The 23699-nt window shown below is 34.8% G+C and overlaps 1 protein-coding gene across 5 annotated transcripts in view; it reads left to right on the top strand.

The window, feature by feature from the left end:
- The window catches only part of LOC132706261 (potassium voltage-gated channel subfamily H member 6), a 249497-nt gene that overhangs the window by 16058 nt on the left and 209740 nt on the right, over positions 1–23699 (top strand). The gene's annotated exons all lie outside the window — the stretch shown is intronic.

Genomic DNA, 23699 nt, shown 5'->3' with positions numbered 1-23699 from the left:
AAAGCAGGAAGGACGAAAACAGGTGGAGGAGGAGATGCGAGAAATGGAACTAATCTGTAAAACCTGGCCATATAATAGCAGCTTTGCCTAGTCGATTTAGATCAGATTCCAGTCAAAATCAGGTTGCTCAGTGTGAGTTCTTCGACGTAGATCCTTCGAAAAGCTCCATAAGGGTCGATTTAACGGAGTGGTTACAAATAAAAACAAAAAACAAATAAAACGAGCACCTATAACAATTATTTTTAGGTTAACCTTGGACTGGACTTTTAAGTCGCATTTCTGGTTTAATTGATAGACCGACCCTAAGAAGGCAAAATCGTCCAAATACGATTTGAACCATTGACCTTCGCATTTTAAGGCGGAAAATCTTTTGGTGATTCCGTTCTAACTGTTATTTTTTACTTAAAATAATATTATTCATCTGTCTTACTGTAAAAATAAAAAAAGCCTGAAAGGATTTTACAATACTTCAAGAACGAGAAATAAATTCTATACACGGTACTGAGATAAAATAAATTTAAGTTCTAAAATGATATAAACTCTTTGCACTATTTCATCAACTCGATCTTTGTAAACAGTACTGAGATGATATACTTTCAATATGATTCACTAGGCGTTTCATAGATCTCAAGGCGCTCGAGTCATATAAATTCAAATTCACAAATTCGTTAATTTTTTAAGACCAAAGTTACTGGAAAAGCGTCAACCTTTTTTAGTTAATAGTAATAAGAATTTATGAGGTAATTGGTTTAAATCTTTTAGTGCGACAAAAAGAAGTTGAGAATTTATAGATGATTTTCAGATATGGACGGTAGTGGCATTTAGTTGATATAATGTAGGTTTCCTCTGAATGACAAATTATATTATATAAAAATATGATGAAATATGTTCATGATCATCTAACTAATATAAAAATTTCATTCTTAGATTACATAGGCCAACAATTTTTAAATTTTTTAAAGTCGATTTCGATCTGACATTTGATTCTGTATAATTTGGGCCTCTTAAATTTAAATCTGGCAAGCACTTTCCTCTCTCACGTCAAGTTTTTGGTTTATCAAACTTAAAATGATTAAAAAAATACAATCTCTATCGATACAAATATTATTTTTAATAGTCAAAGAACAAAAACCGAATTGAAAAATCCGAATTAAGTAACAAAATCCCAAACAGTTACGTCCATTTACTTTTGGAAGATCTCTCCCACTTGGCCGAAAAGCTTCGTTTAATGACCAACAGCAATCTGCCATCATTGCAACGTTTCCTAGAAAACCTTTTATAACATCAGTAAATCGGGGACCTATAAAAATTCCTTCCTTTAATTTCGCATCTGAGAGGGCAGGAAATTTTCCACATAGGTAACATCAGTCCTAATTTAATGCGCGACGGTGGTAAGAGAATTAACCATTTTGGGTATTTTTTTTCGTCCAAAGGTAGTGTCTTCCGTTCCACTCACATAAAAAAGAGGAGTACTTCGTATATCCTGACTGTTGACTTAGTAGAGGTCCTACAATTCTTAAGTCACCACAAATCAAACTAACGAAATCGAACTATAGTCCTTGTATTTGATTTATTCAAGCAGTAGCATTCTTTGATTTGCACAGAATGAGCAACATGTACTGAAGCAAGAACATTTCCATTGTGCAAATGAACAACTTTAACACTTTTCTTGGATGATACAATGAAAAGTCTCCAGTCCTCAGAATTGTAGTCTGTACCAAGTTTTTTTGTTAGATTAGGAATTTCGATGCAATAAACACGAACATTACACATGCATCATGGTGATTTGTTGGCTCTCTCCATATCATAGGTATTCTTCGCATACTAGTATAATTTTACCACACAAATAGCAAAACGTATCTCGCATATTTTTTACAAAGACTTGGCATTTTACAACAAACCCAATGACACGATAAACGGGAATACCAGAAACTATATATTACTTTCGGGAATTCCACGATAATATTCTGTTAATTTGTAAAAAATGTATGCCAGTGGGCTAACAATTTCAATTTTTAGAATGTTATGTAATGCTATTGTTTTTAAAACAATAAATATTACATCTCACAAATTGTTTTTCTATTAGTTTGAAAAATTCAACAAAATCTTTTTGGCTCTGTATTAATTAATCACCAGTAAGAACGAACAATACAAGACATAAAAAAAGACAATTTAAAAACAGAATCACACATAAATAAGGGTTGCACCGAGTTATGTTTTACGAATATGACGGAAAACGGAAAAACGGGCCACACGGTGCCGGTCTACTTTACCGACTGATCGATACGGTAATTTTTACAAGCGGCCCCGATTTCCAATCATATTCGCCGGATGGATGACCTTTCGCCGCTACCGCTGCGAAACCCCAATATGGCGTTCCGCCCATCTATCCCTTCACCCCCTTCCACGGCTTTATTAAATTTTGCCCCACGTTACTGTTGTGCCGCTTTTTTCGAATCGTACGAAAATTAATTTTGGCATTCTTGGCAAAAACTCTGTCTTCGGAAGTTCCTCCTATTCCTAAAAAATCTCGCGTGGAAAGAAAATAAACTTGTACAAGGATACGAGCGGCTTCAAAAAGTAGCGGGTTTAAAATTATATCTCCAAAAACTAAACTAAACTTAAAGACGTGCGAAAAAAAAAAAGTGTTTCGGTGTAATCGTTTTTTTTTCTATTTTTCCAGAACTGAAGATAGTAGAAATAGATGGATGGAATTTCGAGTCTCTTTTGTAAAATACTTCTTATATTACTTTTCTACGACAAGAAATCCGGATCAGACACTGCGTAACGGATTTAAACAACTTGGGGTCATTGAAAAAAAATTATCTTGAGCAATCAACGTATTTGTAAATGTGGTGAATGTGATTGCTTATAACTGCCACTAGAGGACGTTTTCCCTATAATTAGAAATAAGTGTTATTTCCTAAAAAACAAATATTTATAACAAAATACAGCCAAGTGAGGGCCTAGAACGTCACTGAAAACCGTGTAGATAGATAGGGCATGTATCTCATTTGTGCCAAATTGAAAGTTACATGCGAGGCATTAAACTATCTTTTTTAATTATGCAAGCTACGGTACCTGTCTTCGGCAGTGGGACCAATATCGCATTCAAAAGGTGCAGAATAGTTGCTGTTTTCTGATATTTAACGTAAGAAAATCGGATCATATAACACATAAAATTAATGAACTTCAGTGGTTGAACATGTTTCATCTTAGGACTTATCACTTGGTTTGTTTTGTCCAAGGTTTAGCAAAAAGTTCTTTTCTTACTTCAGAAAGTTTCAGAAATAAATTCAAGGTGAACTCTGATATGCATAACAGATATAGCAGAAATAAATTAAAATTTCTAATACCAAAGTACAGAAAAAGTTCTTCCCCTTTTAAAAAATTTGTTTAAGGAGCAAGCTTACTGCAAGGGTAGTACTAACTCACAGGGCATGTAGAATTTTCTTTCTTGTTTTTTCTTTTTAATTAATTTATTTATTTGTTTTTGTTACTACGCATAAATTGATTGTTATAGTTATTGCATTGGAAACAATCGATAAGGGCACACAATTTATCTTAATTGGTATATTTATAAGTTTACGCGCTATCTACATAAATTAGGATTTGGTCTGGTTTTCCATGAATAGCCTTAGGTTAGACTTTGATTATTATGAAAAAAGTCGATTATCATTATTATTATTATTATATCTCTTTCCTAACCAGAAATATAAAAAAAAATAAAACGCAAAAAAAAATCCAGGCCTTGAGAGAAATTTTCCATATGAACGTCGGAATTAAATTTTAATTAGCCTTATTTTAGGAAAATCAAAATCATTTACTGATACAATACAATACAATTCATTCAATACATATGAGTTTGGGTTCATTTGAAAAAGAATTTCTAGCTTGGTAAGAACTTTGCTCTATCGTTGGCTTACCCTATACCAGTAGAAGTATACATAGTTTTATTTTTGAATTTCTTTCAGGTTAGATTGAACTCATATAGCCAGACGCAATTCGAAATACAATGAAGTCCAAGAGAGTCTTCATTTTATGATTGAATGATATGTCAAATGTCAGAGATCCGACGCCATCTTGGTTTTCGAATTAAACAAATACCCACATACCGGCTGATCTAAATTAAGTCGCTTAAATTTCCAAACTAGTAGCATTCAAACATATCGCACTTTTCTTCATGTGTAAAGACCATTTATGAATAAGTGATAGAGTAAAATTAATTTAAATTATTGATATCAATTGATATAACAATTAAAACCAGATTTTTAACAACTAGTTTTCTATTTGGCAAGGGTGTTATTATTTTGCACTGCCATCTTTGAACAACTTTAGGAATAATGAGACCGTATTTGCTAAAAGGAGGCGAAAAAATGTTATAATAAATAAAGACACTTTTTTGTTCTGTCAGTAATTTACGAATGTTAGAGTAAAAAATATACAGGGTGTTCCATTTAAAAAGAGTACATCTTCATAATATTTTTTCTAAAGTCTACATTCAATTGTTTTTCTGTTTCCGCCATCGCAATCAGTGGAAAAAATGCTCTTAGTTTGCTAATTTAACCAATTTTCTATCTGTAGTCATAACAAAGTTACCAATAATGAACACTTCATATATATCACCCTGTATATTGCTATTGCTCTGAACAAAGCTCTCCTTACCGAATTGAAAAATACAATCTCCAAACAAAAACTTTCAAATTTCAGGAAGTTCAACTTAGAAAAGTGGCACCTGCTAAATGTCAAAGAAACGACCACATCTTTAGGAAAGGTTTTTCCCGCCAAAAAACACAAATTTCGCCGAATGACGTCGTATCTAAGACACCTGACATCCTCATTTTAAGTCACTGATTCGGCTGTCTCATCAAAAGTTACATAGAAAAAATAATTTTCTTTCGTGTGGGAAACTTAAAATGTTGTGTTTTCATTCTCGTATCACTCCCATCTCCATGTATTCTCTCGAAACTAAAAACTCTCTTACCGACCACCGTAAATCAAAATAATCACGCAATTTTAGTTTTTTTTTAATTACGTTTTTTTTGGCCTTTGCTGCTAAGGCAATTCGGACAGCTTCTAGAAAGTGGTGTCCAATAACCTATTTCCATGAAGGATGCCTCCGAAACCCTCGGTAATACCATCATCCGATTGGAGGGCTATACAGAAAAAAAATGGGCGAAGAATCAGAAAATTTAGAAACAATAGTCAAAGCTTTAACAAACGACAAACAATTCTAGCAGCAAAATCCAACGGTGGGGTAAAACCACATAGAATGAATATGCAGAAGCGACGGAAAATTAGCGGTAATGTATGACTTATACAATTGTTGTGATTTTTCCCAATGAAGGGCACAGGCAAACAGTCACACAGTCTCCGGAGGGTATAACTTTAATTCTATTTAGGTGAGCAGGAGAACAGCAATGGTTGCTTGGCAGTCTGTACATAGTTGTGATTCAGTTCCAGCATGTAAGAGCAGGGTTCAAATGGCGGAATAGAAAAATGCGAGCTGAAATTAAGTTCTGGTTCCCTAATCCAATAGATGTCCATCTGTCGCTCTAAGCATTCCAGATGTTACGCTTTATTTTAGGGAAAAACTTCCTAAAACTGATTTTTACATTCTGATGTGGTTCTAAGCGAGCAGCATTGGCAATCTGGCCAGCAATATGGTTCTCTTTTATAGTAGTATGGCTTGGTATCCAGCATAGTTGGATGTCCATAATTTGAGTTATTAAGGTAATTTTCAACCTTCAAGGTAAAGTAGTTAGACTTACTAGTGTTATTGATATCAAGGGCACTTTTGGAGACTGAAAGGATGACTGGTTTGTGGATGTCACTGAATTCAATCCAATCAAGAGCCTGACCAATAGCGCAAATCTCGACAGAGCAAATGAATTGTAAACACAAAAACTTACCGGCCTTTTTTGTCCTTTGAGGCACTTGTAAAAACTAAATGAAAATCAGGAATCCAAGTCCCACTCTTCTTAATTTCAAATAATTTGGCGTTATTACTATCTTTCTTTAGTTTTAAATCCTTAATTTGAACAGAGATTAACAGGTTCGGCAGTGTAGTGTAGAGGCAGTGTAGAGTGCATCTAACAGTGATCGATTCTTTCATAAGCCTCCACAAGTACAGGAATACTTTTATTTCGAAAAAAGGAATTAGTGTTCATTATAGATGATATGTAACCGTCTAACCGTTGCTAAACTGACAACTTTCGACAATTATTGTGCCGCTAGAAATATTTTCTGTTTTCCGAGTCCATCTTATTCGATTCCCTCAGTAGTATGTTATATACTCCAGAGCTATTCTCCAGGCCCGAAATTGAATTTTGTTTAATTGAGCAATGGTATTTCTTGACCCACCCTCCAAAAAGTAGCTCCATGATCCAAATTGGGTCTAACTTAAGCTTTGTAAAATGTGAAAAGGGTAGAGGGATGTGCTCCTCACCAAATTCTACTTCTACATCGCATCATATTCAACCTACCTGAAGCTTTCTGTATCATGTTTCTAATTTGTGGCTTCCATGATAACTTTGGATCAAAAATCACGCAATTTCTCCATGATATGGTTCTGGGGCTGAGGTGCAGTCTGAGGAGATAATTAACATTGCAGTCAAAGACCAAATATGCATATTTTGCAAAGTTCTATTCAGGTTATTCATCGCTGTTTGGGCATCAACCCCAATACTCAGTAAGGCGGTATTGTCCGCTAACTGTAAAAGTCTTATGTTCTCAAGAATGGTTTCCCTAATTGATTTGTTGTAAATATTAAATATTAGCGGAGAAAGAGCGGAAGCCTGAGGCACCCCCTTGCCGGTTGTACTGCCTGATACGAATGTATTAATAGACGGATCTTTAACTTGTATGTTCCTGTTCGTGAGAACATCTTTAATAAGCAAAGTCATGTCTCTAGCTATGCCAATTTTGTGCATTAGGTCAATAAGTCAACATTTATATTATCGTAGGCACTGGATATGTCCAACGTCACCATTGCAGTGACTCCTCTTGTGCGCAAAATTTTTGTATTGTGTTGTTATTGTTCTCTTGTTTGCTTCAAAAGCGTCTGTATAATCAGCATAGGTAACGCCTCCGTATATAATTGCTCTGGTTGAAGCGTTAAAACACATAAAAGTGGTTAAATCTTGGAGGTCTATCCTGAGATCGGATTCTGGGCTATAAAACTCAAACGTCAGAGTGTTTCATGAATTGTTTAGCAGCAATCTCGCGAATCGGGTTCAAACTGCGATGAAATTTTTAAAACTGCGTTCGCCTCGTTTGACCTAACTCTTTAAATTTCGTTTGCCTCCGGGAAATGTACACTTTTCCAAAGAACACCGCTCTCTTCCGAAAATATCATAACGGGTGATAATAATACTTTATTTACGACCAAGGTGTCGTTTTTTCAGGTTTAAGCTTCAGATTTTGATTGGTCGTTTTGCAAATTTGATCAAACTCTTTGGTTATTTCTTATGAAATTCGATTTGCAGTGCCAAAAACATAAAATACTGCAGCAAGAAGAAATATTGCATTTATAAACTAATTTAATTTTATTTCAAATAACTCTAATAAAAACAACCAACTAAATTTATTCTTATATAAAAATGGATCAATATCAACATTGTCGACCGTTACCATTCAATGCAGAAGCCCTTTTGGCATTGACCACTAAATTTGTAAGATTCTCTATGAAAATTTGATTGTCAAAGGAACAGACGATATTGAGATTAAAATTTTGAAAGTGGTAATGCCTGACTTATTAGAGCACATCACCTACAACTACTGGATCATTCCCTATTGCATAGGAGAGTGCTAATGGAGCATCTTTAAATAGTTTCCTAGTAGTCCTATTAACATTCTTCCAAAGCTTTCAAAAAATATTTCTTACCAACTAAAAACTACCTATCAAAATTTGTTATTATGTCAGTCACTCAGTCCTGCTTTTAGCGCTACTAACAGTATGATGATATATTTACCGCTACCGATAAGAAATTAAATACGTGTCTAGCTTTCAATATCTACTTTACTTTTTTTTACCTTACTTTACTTTATATTAATTTATTACTGAAATTATGGAAAATTCCTGTAAGATCGGAAGAGGACAAAAAAACAAGCCCCACTCAGGCAGAAACACATTTTGAGAAAATTGTATTTCTGGCAGATGATTTTTGTACATTTTTTAAACCGCATTTAAATTAAAGTTTGTGAATTCCTGGGTCATAGAAGTGTAACAACGTTATTTTGTTTCTGAACCTTACGTTTACAGGGTGGTACTTCAAAGAATAAGTCTTAGCAAAGTCGATGAATCGAGATTATGTAAAATTTTCATGACGGATATGCTGAAATGTAGAGCTCTACTTTGCGCCATTTTAAGCCAATTAAAATGACGATATCCACAGGGATGGATTTACGCCTAGGCAGAATGTCAAAATTTAAAATTTGATAAAATGTAACGATAATTCATTCCGAGAACTTAGGAAATTGTATTACTAATTCAAAATAAAGTATTGCAACATATTTATAGGAAATTAAAATTTGCTAAGTATTTGGGCGTAATTGTGGATTCTACGCCTCATATTGCTAATGTTGATCACCTTAAAATTTAAAATATGCCTTTTACTACATAACGTTTTTAATGACATGCAGTTCTTTCGAAAGACATTTTTTAAATGGTCACGAAATCGTAGGTCTATGATCCCAAGTTCTTTGCTGAATTAATAACGGAAATTTTAGTATAACATTATATTAATATTTAGTTCGAACCGAAAATCGAACCCTGCGGTGCCCTACACAAAATTTATATTTCCTTGCAACATTCGCACTCGGAGTATATCTTTTGATAACGATTTAAAAGATTCGATTTAATCAGCTTAAACAAAGTAGAAAGAATTTTTTTCAAATATTTCAAATTTTTTGAAGTCATTAAAACATAAAACATAACTTATCATATATAATTATAGGTTATAATTTACGTCCTAGCCGCGCTTAATTGTTTTCTTTGTTTTCCTATACCGGTAAGTAAAATAAGATAATGGTGGAAGAAAACAATGTTAGTGGAAAAAGGACAACATTTGTGGGAAACTTAATATATCGGAACAAGATGTGAACCGACTTCTTTAATAATTCTGCTTACTGTACGTTAACTAATTGTTAAATTTAAATGTTCACCTGTTGGAACCTGACAACCACCCTGACCATACAAATTAAAACGGACGAAGACCTAAAATGTACTGATTCCTACGAGCAGATAAAATCGTTAATAGAATTATTACAGCCATTACCATTTATCGTACCTCACTTGTCCCTTACCTCTGAATAAATTATTGGTTGTGAGGTTACCTTTGAACAATAACTATGAAGTTAGTTGGGGGAAGGCCCGTTAAGGTCAATAAGATATAAACACACTATACAATTAACTCTAGTGGAGACTGGGGCTAATTGGCTTAATGTTGTAATTGTAATAATCGTTGAATGAATGTTGTATGAATATTGTTTATGCCGCAAACATCCCTTGACCGTCATGTTAAAAAAGCGAAATTACTAAATGGAGATATGTAATTGGAAACTGTTGGTTATTTTAACAGACAACAAGTCTTTTCTCCTGAACAAGAGAGGACGTTAGTTAATTATATATATCGAACATTAGATATTTACTAGGGATTAACACCAATTGAGTTAAAGAAATTCGCATAACAGTATGCTTTTTCTAAACAACTTCAAACTCCGGCGACATGGTCTACGAACAAAATGGCAGGTCCAGAGTGATATCCTTCGTTTATTAGGAGGCATAGCAGCTTGTCCTTAAGATGTCCACAAGTCACGAGTTTATCACGAGCTACGGCGTTCAACAAAACTACCGTAACCAAGTTCTTTGCAAACACTGTATATAACAGATTCTAATTACAAGCAACGGACATTTGGAATGTCCATGAGGATAGAAAGAAGTACTCTTGTGATTTTCACCGTGGCAATTTCGGCCAGTGAAAATACGGTTCCTCCTTTTTTTATATTCCCTCGTACAAATTTTCGAGATCATTTTTTAAGAGATGCACCTGCTGGAAGTTTAGGAGGACCATTTTGTTAAATTTTTTAGGCACTTCGTTCATCATGCCAAGTGATGAGAAACCGACCCTTTTACTGCTTCACAATCATGATTACAGCTTATTAATACCAACGTTGGATGTTTGAGAAGAGAATGGGGTTACGGTTTTATCATTTCCTCCCCATCGCTCTCATAAGCTGCACCCCTTAGATAAGAGCTTTTATGCGCAACTCTACTATGAGCAACTGGATGGTCAATAATCCAGGCAAAATAATGTAAATATACGATATTCCTGGAATTGTGAAACAAGCTTTACGCTTAGCTACTACACCAGGAAATATAATGGCTGGTTTTTAAAAAACAGGATTTTCGCCTTTAATATAGAAGAAGAATATTTTCTCTGATGCTGACTTTCGACCTACCTACGTAACTGATAGAGCTGATCCTGCAAACGTAAATGAGGCTGTAGCCAACGAAAAAACATCTATCGCTAATGGCAGTGGATTACTGCAAATTATAGAGAGATAAATGATAATGTAAATGTGAATGAAACTGGTAAACATCCCCCTTTTATCGGCAAACAGACACTAGAATCCTGAGGAGGTGAGACCAGTTAAAAAAGCAGATACTCGGAAAAATACTAGGACGGTGAGAAGACAACCGCATAGTGCCATTATAACAGATACGCCTGTAAGAGAAGCGATTCAGGAAGAAAATGAAACTGCCAAAAGAAAGAAACGTCCATGCAAGAAAGAAAAATCTGAGAAAAATAAAAAGAAAGAAGAAGTCAAAGATGGTCGCAGATTTCTCTTTAACGAAAATCGTTCGAAACCATCTACTTCAGCTGACAAATCTTCGCCAGCTGAGTCAGAAGATGATATAAGCTGCTTAGCTTGCGATGAGCGCTATAATGAAAGCACTTCTGAGGATTGGGTGCAATGTACACGGTGTAGAAGATGGGCACACGAAACATGCATCAGCTCAAACGTAACATTTCATGTTTCATGCGCCAACTGCAATTTAGATGATGATTTATCATCCTAACGTTTCTACATATGCCCTACTCATGTACTTGTTACACATTTGCATGTATTTCTTTATAGAAGTAATAAAATGTTTTTTTTTGTGTCGTTATTTATTCTCAAAATATTCGCTAGTCAACTTGCTGACTTACCGTGACCCTTACCGAAAAATGTTAACAATTTGGTATTTGCTAAGTTATTATTTGTTTATAAGTAGAAGAAGAACTTGGCACACCCAACGAGAAAAAAAATTGAAGAATAATTTAGTATAAAATATAATGTCGAAAATAAGTCAGCAATCCCCGGTATCCCCTACTTTTGCATTGTCAAGGCCATATTTGCACATTGCAACCCCTACAATCCCGGCTTTCCCTTATACGGCTTCCCTTCTCACGCATGTAAGACGCATATTTTTTTTAAGCTGCCCTATAAAATTTTTGTATGGACAAGGCAATGAGCAATAAGACCCTTGAGATGTTTTCTTAAAACCACATTTCTCGCCCCTCGCTCTGTCAAAATATCGATTAGGCGTCATTTATAATAAACGTGGTTTTGGGGTGCAGTAAAATTTTAAGAAAAATTTTTCCGGCATTTCTCGCAAGGTCTGGATTACGTGAAATTGCGAAGACTTAAAGGTGGCCAAAATACCAAAGTACCAAATGATTTATTGGTCGGCTTCATTTTTAATTTATAAAATATACCCAAGGAATTTAGTTAAATATTAGTGTGTTCTCTCTAGCTATTTAAAACGTTGTTACTTTGCTAGTTAAAAGTCGGGGCTACTCTCGCGTGTCTCTGCCTTTCAGAATTTTATGGCCTGACTTGTTTGACTTATGGTTATTTGCGACAGGATACTTCGTATGTCTCTGGCCTTAGTATCCATTGCACGATCGAACTAATCAGCACTAGTCAATGAAATAGTAGTATATGTGTTCTGCCCTTAGTACTAATATACTGATGTGTGTCTCTGCCCATCAGTATATTATGACCTGACTTGTTTATTGCACTGTCGCGTGTAGTTGCCCTTCAGTGCCGATGTGGTTATTTGCGACAGGATACTAAGTGTGTCTCTGCCTTTAGTATCCATTGCAGGAAAGAACCAGCACTAGTGATTGAAATAGGTACTATATGTGTTCTGCCCTTAGTACTAATATACTGATGTGTGTCTCTGCCCTTCAGTATATTATGACCTGACTTGTTTATTGCACTTTCGCGTGTAGTTGCCCTTCAGTGCCCATGTGGTTATTTGCGACAGGATACGTCGTGCGTCTCTGCCCTTATTTTCCGTTGCATGATCGAAATAATCATCACTAGTGATTGAAATAGATACTATGTATGTTTCGGCCTTAGTATATTATGATTGGTATGATTAGTATATACTGATGTGTATCTCTGCCCTTTAGTATATTCTGGCCTGACTTGTTTATTGCACTGTCGCGTGTTGCTGCCCTTCAGTGCCGGTGTGGTTATTTGCGACAGGATACTTCGTGTGTCTCTGCTCTTGCACGATCGAAATAATAAGCACTAGTGATTGAAATAGGTATTATGTGCATTCTGTCTTTAGTACCAACTTAAACTCAGTTCCAGATCTTACGCCATGACAAGATGTAGGTGTGATCTGTGTTTTCCGGTGATATTAAGTAATATTAAGTTTGTTTTATTGTTTTTAATAATCTTTTGGTACTCAGGTTATGTTTCTTAGTTTCGTTTTGACCAAAATAATTAATAATTATTCAATTAAAATAAATAAATATATATATTATACGTTTTCAAATTAAAATTTTAATGCTATGGTTACCCTCTCTTACACGTATGCGTAACAAAGCAACCACCAAAAAAAATCGAAAAAAAAAAATAAAACGTGGCCTAGGGGCGATCGCTCAAACGTATACACAAACCTTTTAAAAATAGACCGAAAAAATCCCGCGTGGTCCGCAACGCGTGCAACACGTCGTACAGCAAAACAATTTTATTTATATCACCGCGTCTTCGGTATCCGCTGGAGAGTTCTTGCAGTTTTCCCGATCGTGGCGGATAAATGTGTCGCGATTAAACGCAGAGTGCTCTGCTTTTCTCCCGCAAAACAATCGACGGCGTGAGTGCGTGTCGCGACAAGCCAGCGTCGGCCGAGCTAAAGCCCGCTTTGTTTATACTTGTCGAAACCGACGTCGTTGTAGGTCGTTGGGAATGCAACTTGCATGATTTGGGTTAGTTACGCGGTGCTGAAGGTTGAGAGGAGGGAAGCAGAGTGCCAAATGGCGAGTGTCACCGGCAAGGAGGTGCTGAAGCTCATTGAAAGGCTAGAAATGAACCATTATTCCCGAGGTATAGATAATAATAATAGTAATTATTAACTAATAGAAAAATGGGTTTGCTTTGCTGGCATAGTATAGCTTAGAGGTACACTGAAGATTAAGTACTTAATTTTAAACAAGTTTCTGTAATTAGAATGACCCTGATTTTCTAATGATAAGAATATCTAAGATTAGAAGATTATTATTATTTTCTAATTCAATAGTAAAATGTATATTTACGTGTATAGAGTATAAATGTTTAAGAAAAGGATTCTTCACCATGAGGCCAAATAAAAAAAGTATCATCGACTTAGCGTTTCTATAATTTTGGTTTCAGATGAAAAGCGTCGAGAGCTTTCTTCTCAGTGGCTTCCGTAAATGTATTCGCGATGACTGATGATAATGGAGGACTCATAGCTTTTCCCGACGTTTGTTCAAAAACTTGACCATTATAAGAAAAACAGAAAACAGAGGTTTGGTTCCAGATTCTCGGATTTTAATATATCTGAATTGACGTTGAGAGTTTCAGGTTTATTAAAGAGGAATTCTACGTCGAACTAACCAGAATATACTGTGGGCCTAATTGAATTAAAAACTAATAATAATCTCCCATTCTTAGATATTCTTATCAACCGAAAATCAGACCTAACATTGGGTCATTCTGTTTACAGAAAAGCTCTGCACACAGACCGATAAATTATTGCATTTTCACGTCCACATCCAATCCAAAAATCATCGGTTATCACCTCTTGTGTATAGAATTGTAAAACTATTTCAGCCCGAGTCACTGAACACAGAATTACAACACCTTGCATCTGATCTTATCTTCAATAATTTCCACATTAAAGATATTAAGTGTTTCATCACAAAATACACTTCACCACAACCTTTCAAAGACAATGAGTGCGAAAGAAATCCCACACCTGCAGGCGTTGTCCTTCCTTACATTCAAAGCATCACTGACCACATATCAAAAATTTGTCTTGTCCACAAATCTCTCAATATCCTCGATCTGTCAAAGACTTACAGCATTCCATGCATATGGAATATCAACTCAAAGAACATGAAAGAGCCTTAAGACTAAGACAAATAAACTCATCAGTAGTTTCCGAAGACAATCACGAAACCGGATATCAAATTTTATTATAAAACTAAAATTCTTCGCCCAACGAAAAATTCGAGACTCTATAGAAATCAGGTCTTTACCTTTCACCAATATGGGAATTCCTCAAACAATATATAAGCAGGTGCAGAGTAAAATGCAAACCAGTTTCAGTTAAGCTCTGAAGAAGCCAACAGAATGATTGGCGAAACGTCAGCAAGTTCGTACAGTCGCTTATGGAAGTTTCTTTGAAAAGTTAAAAAGAATGACATGCATATACTTTTCAAATATAATTTAAACAATAGTCACTAACGTGCATTAACAAGCTAACTCATAAAATTTAGGTTGCATACTGATTACTTAGATTACTTAATGATCAACAAAAGTGCTGTACAATTTGTTATATAGACAGCAAATATTTTTTAAAATTAAGATTAAAATTTTTTATCACGTAAGTTTAATAAATCCACTGGCAAAGCATTATAAGAAAACGAACGCTGAAACATGGCACTCTAATAGGGTGAAATCGACAATTTATTTATATACTCCATTTAAACATACCAGTGTGTGAATCGGTGGAGCCTTTGTCTTCAATAATTTTATATTAGGTAAAGAAGGATCTGCACCACCCAGAAATAAAATTTATTTTACATAAACAGATTCGGAAAATTATCAAAATTGGAGAAGGCAAATACTTTACTTTTAGAAACGCTAAGTTGGACAAAATAAATATAAATATTTTTTGAGAAAACATCTTTTCTAGCCACTCCGTGCATGCCAATATATCTTTATTTTACTCTATTTTAAGTGAACTAATTGAAGATTACGTTCCTTTCTTATTACCTTTGTTCCATAGATAGTAATCAATGTAAATAAAATGGTCGAAGGGAAATATTTCTAAGGTCTAGTAGAAGATGCTTAGTATTACATAATAAAGGAATACTAAGAAATACATTTGAGAAGACAATTTAAAGATTATGATCAGCTTTTTCCATGAATTTATCCAAAAAAGGAAAAATTTTTAATTTCCAATTTTTTTTTCAAAATTTACTTCTTATAGACTATACTTGATAAAGAACAAAACCAAAAAATCAAGAAAAATCATTGAAGAAAAAACTACGTTGTATTTTTTGTTGTTAATGTGATTTGGCGTTTGGTTTACTCTTAGTTCCATTTGTTTGTAGATATCTAGGGCTTTTTTTTCTGCGAAATGGACTCGTTCTTCGACCGTCTATCTGCTTGAACTCTTCTTACCCCTAAAGTTAAATCTGGGTCGAATTCTTCTACTAGAAATTGAAGTAGGTTGAACACCATTTTGCCTTTTTCTGGACGTGGCAATCGAATGCGAACAATGTAATAGAGCAGCACGTGTTTCTGTACATTTCAATGCTCTTAATTTTATAACAGTGTTTGTCATACCAACTGAATTATTATTAGAAGGGATATTATTTATTTGGAGGAATTGCTGTGACAATCCAGCTACTGCAGTTGTGACTATCGGAATTGCATATTTAGTCTAAGTTGGGAGTGTACATAATTTCTCTGTTTTCATGCGGTTGCAATTTCTCTTGTTGATTCTGCCTCTCTTCAATATCTTCTGTGTCCAAAATATCAAAGAAGCTCATGGAAACATCATCGCCGAGGGCTGTTTTAATAAAATATTTCCTATCTTCCAAGGTATGAGTGGGACCTTTCTTCAACACAATTCCCAAGTTTTGTTGAATTGCACAGAGGTACTTGTGGCCTTGGTCATGTATGCAATCACAAAAAGAAATGGATGTATATGCAGAATAAAAACGATTTTTGCTTTTATGGACCGTTTGATTACCTATAAATTTATTTTTTCTGCAGTTGGCGTATACAAGAAGGTGCCTTCTGTGATAAGATTTCGAAACTGTTCCAAGAAAATCAGCAAGTGCAAGTGAAGCCCCAGCGAAGTTATTTTTTTATTTTTTCTTGTTATTAGTTGACTTCTAAAGGGCCGACACATATTTTTTATATATTGTCATATAGCAGATGTATTTTAATTCCTGATAAATTTCTTCTGCATCTTCTTTGCAGGCAGTCGCTGGAACTCCGCACTTATTATTTTTCTGTAATCCTTGGAGATCCCATTGTGGCCGTTCCATAGCCATATCCAAAACGCATGCCAAACGAGAAATATACAACAACAACTGAGCTTTACTGAAAACATTTCCTAAAAATCAACTGAGTTATCCTTTATATTGAGACAACCATAACCGTCAAACCCATCAGCTACGAGTTTTTCGCGCAGCAACCTAAAAGCTAATGTATAATTGGCCCCACTTTGCTCAATATGTAAAATACATGCCAAGGGGATAGCTCCAATCTTAACAACAGTAATGAAAAATGTTCCAGACATATTAGTTTGATTGCACTAACCACTGGAATCGATAAAATCAATGTCATGTGCAAAATTGCGTCTATGTGCTAGTAATATTACAATTACAATTCTAATAAGTATACTCACGGGCTAATGAATTGCTTAATAACAACTATCAGACTTCATCCTCTCTTTATTAATTTTGGCGGGAACGGATTTATCCTTCCTCTGTGTTGTGCTAACTAACTTAGTGTAATAATGATGTTCAATTTTTTCTGCAAATAAGGATCGTTCTTCAAGGTATCTGGATTAATTTTCTTCATTAAAATATTAATGGTAGCATTGCAACTCTTGCCCCGTCCGCGTGAAGCATTCCTTTTTCGAGTTTTTACTTTGTCGACACCATTGTGTTGCCATATATGTACTTTTTTGCTGATGGATATGTGTATCTCACAACTCCTTAATTTTTGCTGCGGATCGTGGCAAAATACGAATTGCTATTTTTTTTAAATTTTATATTCTCGTATTCAGTTATTACATCTTCTTTGTTACAAAATGATTTTATTCGAATCAAAATACTATTATTATTATTATTATTATTATTATTCTGCAAAACCTGAAGATAGATTGTAATCTACTAACCCAAAAACAAGTGACGCCGAGGGCTACGAACCACAAAATAGCAAATAAAAAGGCGCGAAATCGCCGTGCCAGACACATCTTTGCACCAGTCAGCGTGACGTGGCGCTGTACCGCGGTAAGAATTCAAATATCAAAAATACGCGTTTAAAAACTATATTATTTACTGTGATACAGTTCCGCTGTACTGTAGTAAGGAACCAACCATAAAAATAATTAAAGGAAAAAATAAATTTTATACTTAATAGAGGATTTATGGAAACGTTTCTTATCGCAATACTTTCAAAATTTCAAAACGTCTAATTCGGAGCGATTTTAGAAACTATGCAGACTACATTGAAAATGAAATTCCTTAGAATCACAAACATATTTGGCCACATGTGTCAGTTAAAAGTTAATTCTCTGTTCCACCTATGTGACCTTCCTGAGATATGTATTTGCTTGCGAAGTTCTTTGAAAGCACAATTGTTTTTTTGGTTACCTACATTCGACGCTCAGCTCATACTGGGTGAAAACCTTTTCTCTTAGCAAAAGTGAAGTAATCCTAACAAGAGCGGTGGATCAGACAGACTTCACCCCATTTTTTGGCTGCCCATATCATTCCAAGAATATGGAAGCTACCGGATGCCATTCCAGCTCATAAAAAAGGACCAAACAAGAAACCGTTCATAATTATCTCCCAATAAGTAAACTTTGCGTATTTGTTAAAATTTTCAATAATTTGGTTTATAAATACTGAACAGCATGGTTTTTTCCCAAATCTGGGGGTACATATGGACAATCATAAGATCGATCATAAGTTGTACTAGTTAAACTGTCTGATGTTCGTGTGGATGGGATGTCATTGGAATGGGCTAAGCCATATCTGATGAGTAGAAAATTTAAAGCCCGTATTAATGGTCAAAGCTCGGATATACGAGTACACTTTGCCACCTCCGGGGTCCCTCAAGCTTCCCATGTATGGCCTTTGCTTTTTATAACTTACGTTAATGACGCAACGAAATGACGACCCCCAGAATTTTCAAAAAAAAAAATAAATCACCTTTCGACCGGTATTGGTATTAAAGGGAGGCACCCTCGCCCGCGTCCAAGCACTTAGATGGGCCCGTTGTGCCCCCAGAGCGCTCTAGAGCGTGTCCAGAATTCCGCCCCTTCTATAGAAGGTCAGCAACTCCTTTAGCCCAATACCGTGTACTGAATCCGGATCGATCAGGGCCGTTCCGAAGACTCCCAATCTTGCCCATGTCAAAGCAGGGCACTCGGTGAGCAGATGATACGGGTTCTCCTCCCCTTCCATGCACCACTTGCATTCCGGGTCGTTTCCAATGCCTAGCAAGCAAAGATGCCTCCTAAGCCTGCAATGTCCTGTGTATGCCCCTATTAGTGCTCTACACTCCCTTCTGGTCAGTCTAAGCAGCTCCCTGGTCCGTGGGAGGGCGGGCCTATTTATCATAAGCTTCGCCTGCCTCATTCCCGGAGCAACCATCCAGCCCACCACGGCCCGTTCTCTCATCCAGGCTTCGAGGGCTACCCGCCTCACACACGAGGCGATCCCTAAGCGGCTAAGACGTCCGCTGCCTTATTGCCCCGGATACCGGTGCGACCCGGGACCCAGACCAACGCGACTTTCTTCTCCTCAGTACCCCTTTGCACTCCTTTATCAACAAGGAGCGCGTACGCACTGACTTCAGCGCCATAAGTGCAGCCCTACTATCAGAGCAGAAAAAGACCCTCCTGCTTCCGTGGTTGAGCCGAAGCACCTCTCTGGCCGCCATCAATAAAGCGAAAATTTCCGCCTGAAACTTCTCGACCGCATAAAGTTAAAGGAAGATAATCAGCGTTTTGGATCGTACTACGAAAATTGCTGTGTGTTATATCTTTTACTAAAAATCGGGTTCCTATTCCCTTCAACTCTCTTGTCAATAATAGCATTCTAAAAATAGTAACAGAAGTGAGGGATCTCGGAGTGATATTAGACGAAAAACTAATATCTCAATCTCACATCAATACTGTCATATTATCCTGTTTTCAAATCCTAGGCTCTATTAATAGAGAAGTAAAAGTGATCAACGCGCTTATCACGCGTAAGTTTATAGAACAATAAATTTTGCTTCTGTCATTTGAAGCCTCAGGAATAATGTATACAAAAATAAGATTGAAAATTTACAGAGAATTTTTTTAATACATCTCTTACAAAGATATTCTTAACTTAATATTCCAAGATTCAAACGACGCAAGAATGCATTATAAACTCTTAACACTTGAGGATCAAAGAGTCGTCAATAATATAATTTTATTGCATAAATTTTTAAATGGCCGTGTGGACTCCTCTGAGATATTGCGAAGAATTCCATTTATTGTAGTACCTCGAAAATTTATTATTCTTTATTATTCTCTTTAGAATCACCAATAACTCTCAAACTTCTCTACTGCTATAGAACTGGATTTATTAAAGACCTCACATGATTGTTTCAAGAAGACAATGACAGTTAGAGTACTGGATCGACATTCGTTATCTGATTCGTAATCTTCTCTTGCTTTTACTTATTTAAAGTACACCACGAAATAAATAAGTAAGTCAAAACCTTTCTTTTTTTCTTTTGTCTTCTCTATGATAAGATTGGTGGACTTGATGCGCTTTTCAATATGAAATAGTTATTTTATTACTTTTCTTTTCTATGCGTAAGTCAGTTCTTCGTATTTATTTATTTTCTTTTTATCCTACACATTATTCTTTTGTATTATTATTGTTAGTCCTAAAGAGCAAGTAAATAAATAAATAGACATAAAATATGTAAAAATGATGTACAGGTCTAAAATTTATGGTAAGCCATTGCAAGTCGTTGTATAGGAGATACATAACCATAGTTTCTTAAGTCATATAATTCTTGGATTCTTTCTATTCTGTTTTTGATAGATAGATAGATAGATAGATAGATAAATAGATAGATAGATATTTATTTCGCTTTTCGATACTACATATAACATATATATGGGTATATAGCACGTCACATCACATTAAAATACAGTGTTTAAACAGTACATTTAAAAAATACATTTAAAAAAAATCATCTACTGAGTAGAGAAACATATCAGTAAAAAAGATCTTAATTCTTTTCTTAAACACAGATAAACTCTCAGTTTCTTCGAAGCATTTATAGAAATTTAAAGCTCTGTTATATACTTTCAAGCCAAAATACCTTGGGTTTTGTTGCCCGATATGCAGTCTGGGGAATAGAACGTCCAAGTGATGTCCGCATTGAAACGGAAACAGTAAACATGTAAATATTCTGATTAAAATATGACAATCCAAGGTTTCACACAAAGTTTTCCTTGGTTATAAATTTAAAATATGTCGGTTACTGTCTTTAAACACAAAAAAATTCTTTTCAATATAATTTTTATGCGTTGCTTAACCCTAAGATTACTATCGATTATTATTCCTAAACTTTTTTTCTCATCAACTAAACCAATTTCAGCATTGCAACATTGCTTTTAGGGAAATCAACTTTATTCCTGCTTCCAAAAATCATCAAATGAGTTTTGCCAGGAATAAGTTTCAATTTGTGTTTTTTAAAAAGATCAGTTGGTATTTGAAAGTCCTCATTAATAAATCTAATGTCAAAAGTATCAAAAGAGCCAGAATAAGGGTCCTAAGATGAAACCTGGTAGAACATCAAATGTACCTGATCAGATAAATTAATATTACACTGTATAGACTGAAACCTATGGTCTAAATAGGAACTCAGAACGCAAGCTGCATTTTCAAAACCACAATATATTAATTTTTCAAAGAAACTTCCACAGGCCACTGTAATACTATTTACAAATCTTTTGGATTTCTTCTGCGTCGGTTGTTGATATATCGAACTTGCGGACGTTTCGCCAATTATCCTGTTGGCTTCTTCAGCTTAGCCGAAGAAGTTTGAGTTTTGGTTAGCTTTGTAGATTTGTAAATATAATAAAATTTTAATTTAGATACCAGAAGCGAATGATTTATCGTATAATAATGTCTAACAGAATAAGAATAGTCAAAACGTCAATCACATTCATAAGGCTAACAGATATTCCAAAACTATTTGGAAAACCGCATTGAGTTCTTGGCATAATTAAATTATCAACGAAATATATACATTTGGTTATATAAAAATCTTTTAAATATTTCAGATAATGCCGGTAATATACGGATAACGCGAAGATCGTTAAACGATATAGGGTTTGAAGTTGTCGGAAGTTTTTTCAATTTTCTATTGATTAGAAAATTAGTTGATCTCCAAACAACAATAATGATATATGTTATGTTTTTACAGGGACTGCAGAGTTTAATCATTAATGCTGAGATTTTATCCGTGCGTGCGTTTTGATATTATTTAAAATGTCATGTACTTGAGAAACTCTTAAATGAAATCTTGTATCTTGTAAATATGGATAAAAAAATCATTTGGTTGGATAAATAACTTGGAATTTTAACTTGAGCAAATGCTGAAAACCTTGAATGTCGACCAAACCTTTATGCAATTAGTTTCTGAAGAAACCCTAGTTCCGATTTTCCCTTCTTAGTTCTGACAGAACAAAATTACGTGACTGTTTATAATTGTTTCAATCCTTTATATCTCTTGTTTTTAAAATTTGTGTAACGCACTCTGCTCCATGAATATTTTTAAATTATTTATAAACTAGGGCGCTTTAGGTTTTATAATTTGCGACTTTACAAGAGGTACATGTCTGTCAAATAATGTTAAAATGAAGTCTCTAAACAATTCAGTGATATTGTCAATATTCCTTTCATTAATTGTATCATTATATATCAATTTATGGTCTGAAATATTCTCAGTTCTCATAACGCCATGCTTTTGAATTAAAAATACAAATATTATAAGAGTATTTATGTATGCAGATATTCTGTGTCATATTGTAATTTCCAATTCACTTATCATTTATTTCTTACAAACGCACGCAACCTTACCGAGGAACTACTGCTCAATGGATAAAATAAACATCGCGAAACATGTGACGTCATGGCTCGTCCGTTAGGCTCTTAACAGCAGAAGTAGATAATTCCCAGCCGTTTTCGGAAATATGGCCAACACGGAAAACACTGAAAAGTCGCGATCGATTTGTCGATTTGTTTTTAAGAATCTGTTTTCAAGAATGAGTGCGTAAAAGAAGAACATTGAAGTAACAAATAATAAACGTGCTTATTTCAACACCAAATCCTTAAATAAATAAACACACCTGGCATCGCCATGCCGGTGGATGTTTATCAAAAATTATTCCGTTCGTTGTAAACATTGCATGTGTCTGATGTGGTTAAGTGGTTGTTTCAGTTCAGAACCGAATATCTTGCGGAATATTGATTCCACCTCACACGGTACTCGAAAAAGGCTTGGCGAATTGTTCAAATGGCAAAACCAGGTGGATGTGAACGGAAATAACATAAAAAGTGGGTTTAACGAAAATAGTGTTGGTCTTAAATGATACAAGTTAAGGAAAAGAGGATAATCATTGACCCAATCGGAGAAACGCGATGTTTTTCCTTAGGAGATTTAGATATTCCCGCAAGTGGAATAAATAAAACTGTAAGTACTTGGATAAGGTGAAAAAATTAACAACGTTCGCCAAAAAGACATTATTTGATGCCAGCAAAAATCATGATAAATTTACATTCGACATGTAACTTTACATGGTTCATGTAAAAATATTTACGATGTTATGTATATTAACTATAAATGTTCTGCAAAGTTTTTGAAATTTGAAATTTGAAATTTGATGTAAAATTACTATAAAATACTATAATTTGTATAATGTTTTTAAATAGAACGTAAAATTTGTATAAAAGACAAGATTTCTTGTCTATTATATTGTAAGAGTTCCTTAAATTCACCCCAGATTTACAATAACGACTATATGAAAATACCTGATTTTAACATACTAAACGTAAAGTTTATTGGTATTTACCATGTAGTTACTAAAGAATTATATCTCAATTTTTTTTCGTTGAAAACGATAAGAGTTGTTTTAGAAAAACTGTTGTTTAAGCTTGTGCCTGCTTTAAAACAGTTTAGCCTAATAATTCTGAAAAATGCTGTAAAGTATTTAGTAACTTCTAAAAAAATGAAGATAGTAAAATCTGTCTTGGTTTCGCATTTTGTTTGAAATGAAAACAGTGGTTGGTTGAAGAATTGACTACATGCCAGAATTGTAGTTTTATCGAATACAATTTTATGTCCGGTTTCGTGATTGTGTTCGGCAACTGCTG

The sequence above is a fragment of the Cylas formicarius genome, unplaced genomic scaffold (assembly GCF_029955315.1).
Source record: "Cylas formicarius isolate icCylForm1 unplaced genomic scaffold, icCylForm1.1 PGA_scaffold_8__14_contigs__length_24414737, whole genome shotgun sequence".
NCBI lineage: Eukaryota > Metazoa > Arthropoda > Insecta > Coleoptera > Brentidae > Cylas > Cylas formicarius.
This window is presented reverse-complemented; position numbering and strand designations above follow the sequence as displayed.